Source organism: Phaenicophaeus curvirostris, chromosome 7, assembly GCF_032191515.1.
Source record: "Phaenicophaeus curvirostris isolate KB17595 chromosome 7, BPBGC_Pcur_1.0, whole genome shotgun sequence".
NCBI classification, from domain to species: Eukaryota; Metazoa; Chordata; class Aves; order Cuculiformes; family Cuculidae; genus Phaenicophaeus; species Phaenicophaeus curvirostris.
This window is the reverse complement of record NC_091398.1, coordinates 38,370,353-38,379,519: the sequence shown is the minus strand read 5'-3', so window position 1 is coordinate 38,379,519 and position 9,167 is coordinate 38,370,353. Positions and strand designations below refer to the sequence as shown.

General features: G+C 45.1%; 1 long non-coding RNA gene across 1 annotated transcript; it reads right to left on the bottom strand.

Annotated features, from left to right (window-relative positions):
• Positions 1 to 1,545: 1,545 nt before the first annotated feature.
• On the bottom strand, positions 1,546 to 5,063 carry LOC138722983 (uncharacterized). The gene is made up of 4 exons (XR_011337788.1): positions 4,860 to 5,063; positions 4,460 to 4,487; positions 1,766 to 1,828; positions 1,546 to 1,659 (listed from the first exon to the last, which is right to left on the bottom strand). It is a non-coding gene; the product is annotated as an uncharacterized lncRNA (long non-coding RNA).
• Positions 5,064 to 9,167: the final 4,104 nt, after the last annotated feature.

Below are 9,167 nucleotides of genomic sequence, written 5' to 3'. Positions count from 1 at the left end.
GGGTGGAAAGAAGGGTGTAAGATGGAGGATAAGTCTGTCAGCTCAAGGCAGAAGCAGCTGATTTGTAAATAACAAAATTGTAGGATTTATTCATTTTGATGCACTGCACTTTTATTAAAAGAAAATCCCCTGGAAACCTCTGTAAATGGCATGAAACATATAATTAGACTTCACTTTTCTCACTCTCTGCTTATTTAAATGCTCAGTAACTTCAACAGTGATTCAGTAACAACTGATTTTATAGAAACATCTGACAATGAGAACAAATATTTACAGTGTTTTCAATCTCTGCTGTTTCCCCCCTAACCCCCACTGTGAAGTGTGAGGGAAAGCTTGTCTTCCTTGTGTGTACATCAGCACCATTTTCTCCACCGCTCCCACCTCTAACCACGTCCACTTTCCAACACTAAATATCAGGCGTGACTTTTCACACCTTGACTCTTACCTTTAAAATGCTACCCCAAAAACTCTAGAAACAGACCTCACCAATAGCTCCTACCCTCCTCGAAGTCAGTGTCAGCGCCAAGCAGGCTTTGGCACAGGTAAAGACCCTGCAGCCAGGCAGGGTTGGTGGGTGGGTGGTGGCACAGGAGAGAACTCAGGTGCCCACATGCCCCAGTAGCAGATATCCAAAGCTGTGCCAGGGTTAGGTTTGTTTTCTTTTACCTTGCCATTTCTACCATTTTCCTGCTTGGTAGAGAAAGAGGTCTTGCATGTAGAGAGCCACCTCAGAAGAGTCGTGGGTATAGATGAGCTGTAAAGTCATCCAGGATTGACTTTGCAGCCGTGAACCTCCCCACCGGCTCCCACAGCCGTCAAGGCAACCTGCACAGCAAACTGGGGGTCATCTCACTGATTTTGCTTTCACCCTCTGGGCAGCAACGTTCAGTCCACTTTACACAGCTGCAAAGGCAAGTGATAGGTAGGAGGGTGACATCAGGATGACTGCCACCAAGACCAACCTCTCCAGCCAGGACCAGCTACCCCAGCACCAAGTGCAGTCGTTGTAACATCCCGTTCCTTGTCCCTCTTGACATCTTCTGGGGATCGTGGTGGGCCTGTTCACATCTCTGCTGGCTTCAGTGGCGTTTGCTGTCCATGCTACGTGCAAAATTAAAGGGCAAATAATGAATATATCTCTCTTGATGTGTGCAGCATGCTGGACCCATGCAAATGTCTTTACTTGTGGGGACACGGCTCAGACAAATTATACCATGAGAAATAGGGACCTGGAGCTACAATTCTTGACTCCAGGGTGCCAAGGACATAAATTCTCACAGCAAGCCAACCCAGGCTGCCAAATTTTTTTCTGGAGACCACTTTGCCTCTTCCCTAGTCCATAATTTGGGAAGTCACACCCATTCATAACCTCCTTGTGTTAGGTCCATTGGCAGGTGGACCCACTGGAAGAACACCAAACAGTATTGCCATATTCTGCCTCTTGCATTTTTTGCACCATTTCCAACCTGTCAGAACAAGGGAAAGCGATACAGTCAATACACTCATTTCTGAACTATTTTTTTTTAAAAAAAAAGTATAAAAATAGTCATTTTTAGAAGGTTTCAGGTTGAAGGTTGCTTGTCAGAATCCAAGAAGAGAGCAGCAGTTGTTCTGACACTGCGGTTTTCACATCCTTGTCAGAGATTTGAAGCAGGATAGCTGATGTGTGTTAAAAAAGGATGGTAAGGTTTAAAATAGTTTAGATGCTGCCTGGAGCAAATCTTAAGTGACATAGTAAGAAGCAGTGGTAGAAGCATACATGCACCTAACGCCGTCCGTATGGGAAAATGACTTCTTCAAATGATGGTACTTCTAATGTGATGCTGACCTGGAACACCACAGAGCAAATGACCCAGAGAAGCTTCAGGAAATTTCCCAAGAAATATTTTTAAAGCATAAATTGGGGAAGGAGTGAGAACAGGGAGAAAAACTTCCATGGCAAGGAAAAAAAAAATCTCTCCTTTGTTTTTGACAGCTCTAATAACCCAGAGTCCAAGATTTGGATTTGGAAAGGGGCCAGTTGGCCAAGCTTCCATCCACAGACGAGCTGGAGATGATGCTGATAGTCAGAGGGAAGCAAACAGAAGAACTGGCAAGTCTGATGCCACCCCTGATGAAGGGGATGTCTGCCAGTTTGTGGGTAAATCTGCAGTTTAGGTGTACAACTGTCGGTGGGATATGTTCCTCTGCTTCTCTTGGTATCTAATACAACCAGCAACCACTTGCACGACGGCAACAATTTTCCAGATAACAGGCAATTCTGTAAACATGGATTTTCCTTTAAAACTGTGCTGCAATATCTAATTGTTTCAAGTCTTTTGGGCTTTTCTAAATATCTTTGTCTCCCTCGTGTTTCTGTAGATTTTAAAATATACAAATAATCTCCTGAAGATGCAGAGGGAAGAAAATGCTTTCCCTGTGACAGTGATAACTAGCTGAGATAATTATTTGACTCTAAAATTTTTGGGTGGCCATCAAAATGTCAGCTTTGTACCCAGATTCCTTGCTGGTACCTCCATCTCTGTTAGCTTAATCGGTAGTCGGGGGGGCAATAGTGAGCCTCTAGGAAAAGTAAATTTGATCTAGTCCCAAACTGGTAGAACAAGGGCTAATCTGTAATTATATAATTTATAGTCACTGTTCAGCCTGATTAAAACAAAACAAAATAAAACACTCTCCATTTTCCTGGTTAATAGCTCCACCGCAAAGTTGTCTGTCAGCCTCACTGGGGCACAACAACATCTGAGAGACTTTGACCAATGTTCTTGGTGCTGGATGCCCTCTCCCTGGCACTCCTGTTGCTCCTGCCACCCACAGCAAAGGGTGACCCCAAAAGGGACCTCTCCCTTTGCGAGGAAGTGTGGGTGCATTTCAGAGATGTTTGCTTTCTTTTCTACTTTCGGCACCAAAAATCAGAGATTTGACCTCGGTTCCTAAAGATGGAGAGGGGCTTTTTATAAGGGAGTGTAATGATAGGATGAGAGGGAACGGTTTTCAAGGTGTTCAAGGCCAGGTTGGATAGGCAGGGGGGTTGGAACTGGATGATCTTTAAGGTTCCTTCCAACCCAAACCATTCTGATTCCCATCTCGTCTCTTTGCAGAGGGCTTGTTGCCGTTGCCACCACCTCGATGGCCAAAGCAACAACAGGTTTGGGCACCGGGCTCAGAGCTGGGCCCTCTGCGCTCCAAGTGTTGCTCAAGTTTACCGCTTTTGCTATTACAAATTCAACTCTCCTCTAGAACAACAAAAAAATCTGTTATCACTGAGCATATGCAACTGCTAAACATCCTATTCAACATAACTTCAGCCTGTTCCGAGAACTACATTTCGCAGTTTCTTTGTACTGTATCTGTCTGTCAGATATTACCCACTGTGTTACCATAGTCTACATAATATACTTCCACTTTAAAATAAAAATGTATCTTCGGGGCATATTTTTCCCTACCTGGTGTGGAAAAAGAAAAAGAGATTAAAAGTTTTTATTTTCATTTTACACTTCACGTGTGCCCTATATAAATGGCAGTAAGCAAGTTTAAATTCCATTTTGTATTTATGCCTCCATTTTGGTGTCATTTCTCTAATCTGGTAAACAAAAACAATATTTAAGATCCCTGTCCATTTAAATGTGCCACTAAATAAAAATTCTTGAAAGCCTTCATTTCTTAATAAACCAAATTCAGACTTGGCGTAAGCAAAGGCTACAGCTTGAGCCCCAGTCGGGCGGCGCTACTACAATTAACCAGTGGCTGGAGGCAGTAGAGCAGACCCTTGTCCTTTAATGTATATTTTTTTTTTTTTATACCTTTCTGGTTATGGTTTTGTCCAGCTGCCCCTTCCTCCTTTCTGTTCCCCATGCGGCTGAGCTGCGCTCGTACCAACCCAACGCCGAGCAGGGTTGCACAACAAGCACCATTAATTGCACCTAATTGCTGACCAACTTCTAACTGATCTGCAGCTTATTTCATTCCATTATCACCACCAGCTATGAGCAGGGTGGGGTGGGGGGTAATAAGTATGATTTAGGCATATTAAAATACAGCAAGTAAATGCTGATGTTCTCTCACTGCGAGAAAAAAGTGAATAAACGATAATAACGATAAAAAAGTGAATATAAAAAGTTCTTGATATTTTAAACACTTCAGATTGAAACAACCTCTGGTCACCTTCCGATGTGTCATATAAACAAGAAGGGAAGACTGTGTATCTGATATATTCTTTATAGTTTCCTAGCTTAACCCCACACAGTTTGAAGTAATGTGTATATACTGCAGGAGACCTTACCACTGTATTTAAGAAAATGAGGCCTAAATATGCTCACATCCAAAAGATCCACAGTCTTATTAATGCATATATGCCATGCATAGATTATTAACAGCTTCCTAACTAGATAGAAACTTACATTTCAATGAACATACTTTTACAACTGCAAAGAAAAAAAGTTTTGCATTAGGATGTTACTTCATGTCTTTGTCCTGGGAGAATGCAACTAAAGAAACCACATTTAAAATCAGACATTAGATATGCAAATATGTGTTCAGATCAGAGATACAAAAATTATTCAAATGATTAATTATTCATCATAAAAATGTCAATTAATAATTCTGAAGCATAATAGGCATCTTTCTAATGCATCTTTATTTTTCAAGCCTAAATACTGTTGAATCTGTGTTCAATTGCATTCTAACAAGTTTTTAAAAATTCAACAAAGTAAACAAGCAACTATAAACAAAAGTGAGCAGCGAATTTTAATCACTGCCAACTGAGCCAAGAAATGTGTCCGAACTTCAGCATCAATTCCAGAAGAGAAGGAAAACCATCTACATCTCATGGTGCAGGACAGTGAACCGAGGATGCTCACCCACTGCCCTGCTACCCCCTCTCCCAGCTGCCAGAGCCGCTCGCTGTTCTCTGCTTGGCGTGGGAAGAAGGTTTGGGTCCTGTGGGTGCTGTTCCCCCACCACAGACAGACAGACGTATGTTGTGGACAGGAGCTGGGCAGCTCTAGGCCCTCACAAGCGACTTTGTAAATGACAAAACTAACAAAAACATACCAGGGAGATTCACTTTTTAACACGCAGGGAATATCACAAGATTAAACATTACAGCGATCTGCTTGTTTGAAATGCCCAAGGATGGATAAATTAAAGCCAGACAATCTTTTCCCTTGCTTTTGGCTCATATCCTATCCCTACATGGGTTTTCCGCAGAGGAACTTGAAAACTTTGGGAATGTTGATTCAAAAGGTTTCTTCCCAAATACCTCATCAGCGGGTGGGGGGAGTCATTCCCTGACCCTTTCTTCCTCTCCTCCATGTGGAAATGGAAACAAGCAAACAAACAAAAAAGTGGCTTTGCTCTCTAAATCTTCGTTCATAGGAACACCTGTATCAAGCAAAAGCATCCAGCAGCATCTTGGGGCCACATGGGGCTTTCCCTGCTCAGAAAAATTATTCCACTCTGCCCTATCTTCTGCCACCACAGGCGACTGCAGAAAATAATCCCCCCCAGCATTGCTTTTTTGTTCGGTTTGAGGCTGTTTTTCTTGCAACCTCCCAATTTTTTCCCAAGGCGAGTGCAGCTTCTGCACCTCAGAGAGCTGTGCATGAAAAGCAGCTGGTACCCAAAGGGAGCCCCAAGCTTGCAGCAGCCAGTCTCCCAGTAGAACAGGGCTGTAGGGAAGGATGCTCTCCCCAGGCTCAGCTGCAAGTGGGCACATCTCATCTGGGTTCCCTTCATGGGTGTGTTTAATCCCTAACGCAGGGAGGGTTCCAAACTTTAGGGAAAACATTGAAGAACTGTGAAGGACCCAAAGTAAAAGGCTCAGAGAAGCTAATGTGGGTTTAGAGGTCTTAAACCTGCCTCTAAAGTACATTAGATGTCCCTGCTTATTGCAAGGGAGTTGGACCAGATGACCTTTAAAGGTCCCTTCCACCCCAAACAGCCTGATGATTGTATTAGTCAAAACCTACCAGCTAGAGCATTTTTGCTGCTACCCCCTCGATATTCCTCCTGTCACATGGGCAAGAAAATGCACTCCCTGTTACTCGCCCTCGTGTACCAAGGAGAAAGCAAACACACTGAAAGAAACAAGGCTGTGAATCACCCCACCAGCCCATGTCAACAGGTCCCACAAAGCCATCTCGGCAGAAGGTCTCAGAAGAAGGCCAAAGTCATCTAGGGCCTGTGCCCTGCCAACCCCCCTTGGCGGTTGGCTCCTTCCCCTGCCCACCACACCAGGGTGCCCAGGGGGGTCTGAGGAGGGGTCTCCCCCCACACAGCCCCTTTCTCATGATAATAAGGCCCTAGCAGCAGGGTTGGCCCCCTACGGCCCCATTCGGGGATGGGGGGGACCTGGAGTTATCTCCACCACAATGGGTTTGTTGGACAAAGGGAAAACCCACTGAGGAGGAAGAGGCAGCTGGCATCACGCGTGGCATTGCTCACACAGGTTTGCATCAGAACCACCTGGCCATCCCCATCTCACCTCTCTACATTTCCACACAGGAAAACTTGAGGAAAAGGGGAAAAAAAAAAAAAACCTGCACGCAGAGAACTGCGCTTAGAACTGTCTCCAAGGCGCAGTGCCGGATGCCTTAGGCGTGGAGAGAGCTGGCATTTGCGAGGATATTTTGGAGCTGTTTGGTTTTAAAATGATGGGGGGGTGGGGGGTGGAATTGTATTTGCAAAAGTTTAAAATAGAGCGAGGCAAAGGCTCTGCACGGGGATGCTGACCGTGAAGGGGCTGGGAGCCGGGCTGCCAGCACCACCCCAGCGAAGGCAGGATCTATAGGCTGTCATTATTTCCATCTCCTAAAGAAGCCGCACACCCGTTATTAGTCCAGAGCAGGGCAGGAAATCATCGCCTGGATTAAGGTTAAAATCCATCTCAGAAGGGTTTAGCTGATTGCTAAATGTTTATGCCCAGTGTCCAAAAATTAAAAGAAAAAAAAATACCACACGCTCCCAATACCACATGAAAATAACGTTTAATAAGGTTGGGTGTTATGGCACTCCTGCAAAGATCAGAGCAGTTTATCGCTCCGATGCAAGCTCCACTGAGGCACTTGAGAGCTGGAGAAACTGTGAGATTGAGGGCTGAAAGAACAGTCTGCAAAATTATGAATAAGGGATTATCTGACAATACCAACGTGTTCCTTAAAGCCCTTGAGCATCGTCACCTGGTCCGAGGGTTTGTTTTTCAGTGTAGCTGCAGATACGGATTTTAATGATATGACATCGACGGCACCCCTGCCTATTGCAGGTTAGGCTGCAGTTTTTCCTAATCTCCCGTTCATCCTCTCGTTTTGTAATCTAGAAATGTATGAACAATATTGAAGGCATCTCTAACGGGATTAATTTCATCTGAGAACTTGTTTGTTTGTTGGGTATTTTTTCTTCTTCTCATCTAAAATGTGGGTGACTGGATATCGAGAGAGTCAGTAATTAGCATTCACTTTTTTCTTTTCCTTCCTTTTTATCATACGCATCTAAATTCAGTTTAGCTCTTTAAGGAATTGCCAGGCTGCCCTTGATTTATAGGCAGCGTCTTCTGGATCTGAGAGGATCTAATTCAAATTAATAATACTTGATCAGGTTTGAGGATATTTGCACCGTGCTATATATTTTATTAAGATATCATCACTTGGAGCATGCGTGTGTGATACGGCTCTGGGAATACAGGTGTGTTTAGGCACGGATGAGTCAATCCCGCGTGAAAATAACTTTGGCATTTAGTGCATAATGGCAACAAAACTTTTAGCAAAGGCAGAAAAAAAGGTATAAATAAAAAGAAGGAGAAAAAAAATAGAGAGCCTTATTCCCACCTTTGGATAATTAGGGATTTCAGAGGCAGCAGGCAGCCAGGTCGGCAGGCAGCTTTGCTTTAAGCCGCTCGGTGGCCGGCAGCCCTGGCGCATCCTCCTCCCGGCTGGCTGCGCCCCCCGCGCAGGGAGCGCGCAGGGAGCGCGCAGGCAGCGCGCAGCCCGCCTGCCCCCGGCTCCGCCCGCAGCCCCCGGCCCTGCAGCTCGGGGCTGCAAAGGGGACACCCGGCGGGGGGGAAAGGGGGGGATTTAGCATCTCCTTCTCCCACCGCGGGTCCCCCCCCAGCCCGGCTGCAGAGGGGAACCCGCTCACGTCTAACTCGCAGGGTTAGACAAAAAAAAAAAAAACCTCGGTGGCTCTGAAGAGACACTGCGGGGGTCGGGAAGGGGGTGGAGGGGGTCCCATCCTTCCTTTAGCGACGTTTAATGGTGAGGAAGGTGTTTTCTGAGCGTTTTTTGAGTGGCATCACTCGTGGCTCGCATTCCAGACGTTCAATGCGCAGTTCAAGAGCAGTTTATCTTAGCTTAATGTAAGTAAAAGTGTAGTGTCGGCTCAGGGTTCCATTTGTTTCAGTTTTCTTCAGGAGAAGGAGGAGTGGATGGGGGGGGGGGGAAGTGCTGTAATAGATCTAACTCTCCTCAGAGGAGGGGGATTGTTCCGCAGCTCTTTCACACAGCCCCACGTTTACCTTCCGTCCAAGTGAAGTTTAGCTCTCTGCTTTGAGATTATTTCGAGCTCTTTCAGAGGCTGCGGGTTGCGCTGGGAGCTGCGCAGGAGCGGATCGGTCCCCTCCGCGGATAAACGCCTTCGCTCCGCATCCCCAGCCCGGGCTGCCTTCACTTACTTCGATCTGAGTTCTCAATTTCGTGCGGTGCAAACCAGCTTTTCGATTAACAGAACAGCGGAGCATTGGTTAAGAACACTTAAACTTCACCAAAAAAAAAAAAAAAAAAGAGAGAAATAATCCCCCTGGGAAGTGGGCTCTGAATTGGTTAATAATGTGCAGTACTTGCTAAATTGCTGACTTCCAGATGTGGAAAATATCTTTCTTGTTTAGGACCTACGTAACCTGATTGGATTACGACAGAAGCGTCACATTGGAAGGCTTTTGAGTGATGATTTAATTAACCATACAGTAGAAAGCTGTATTTGCCAGGAAACCCCTTCCATATTTGCATAACCAATCCCTTCAGTGCGAAGGTGGAGTCTGACTTTCTTTTTTTTTTTTTCTTTTCTTTCTTTTTTTTTTTTTCTATACGTGATTTTATTTTAATTTTAATACTCGAAAAAGGTGAAAAAACTTGTAACCTCCCTGAAGTTCGGTCCCACGCGTTACTCGTCTGCCC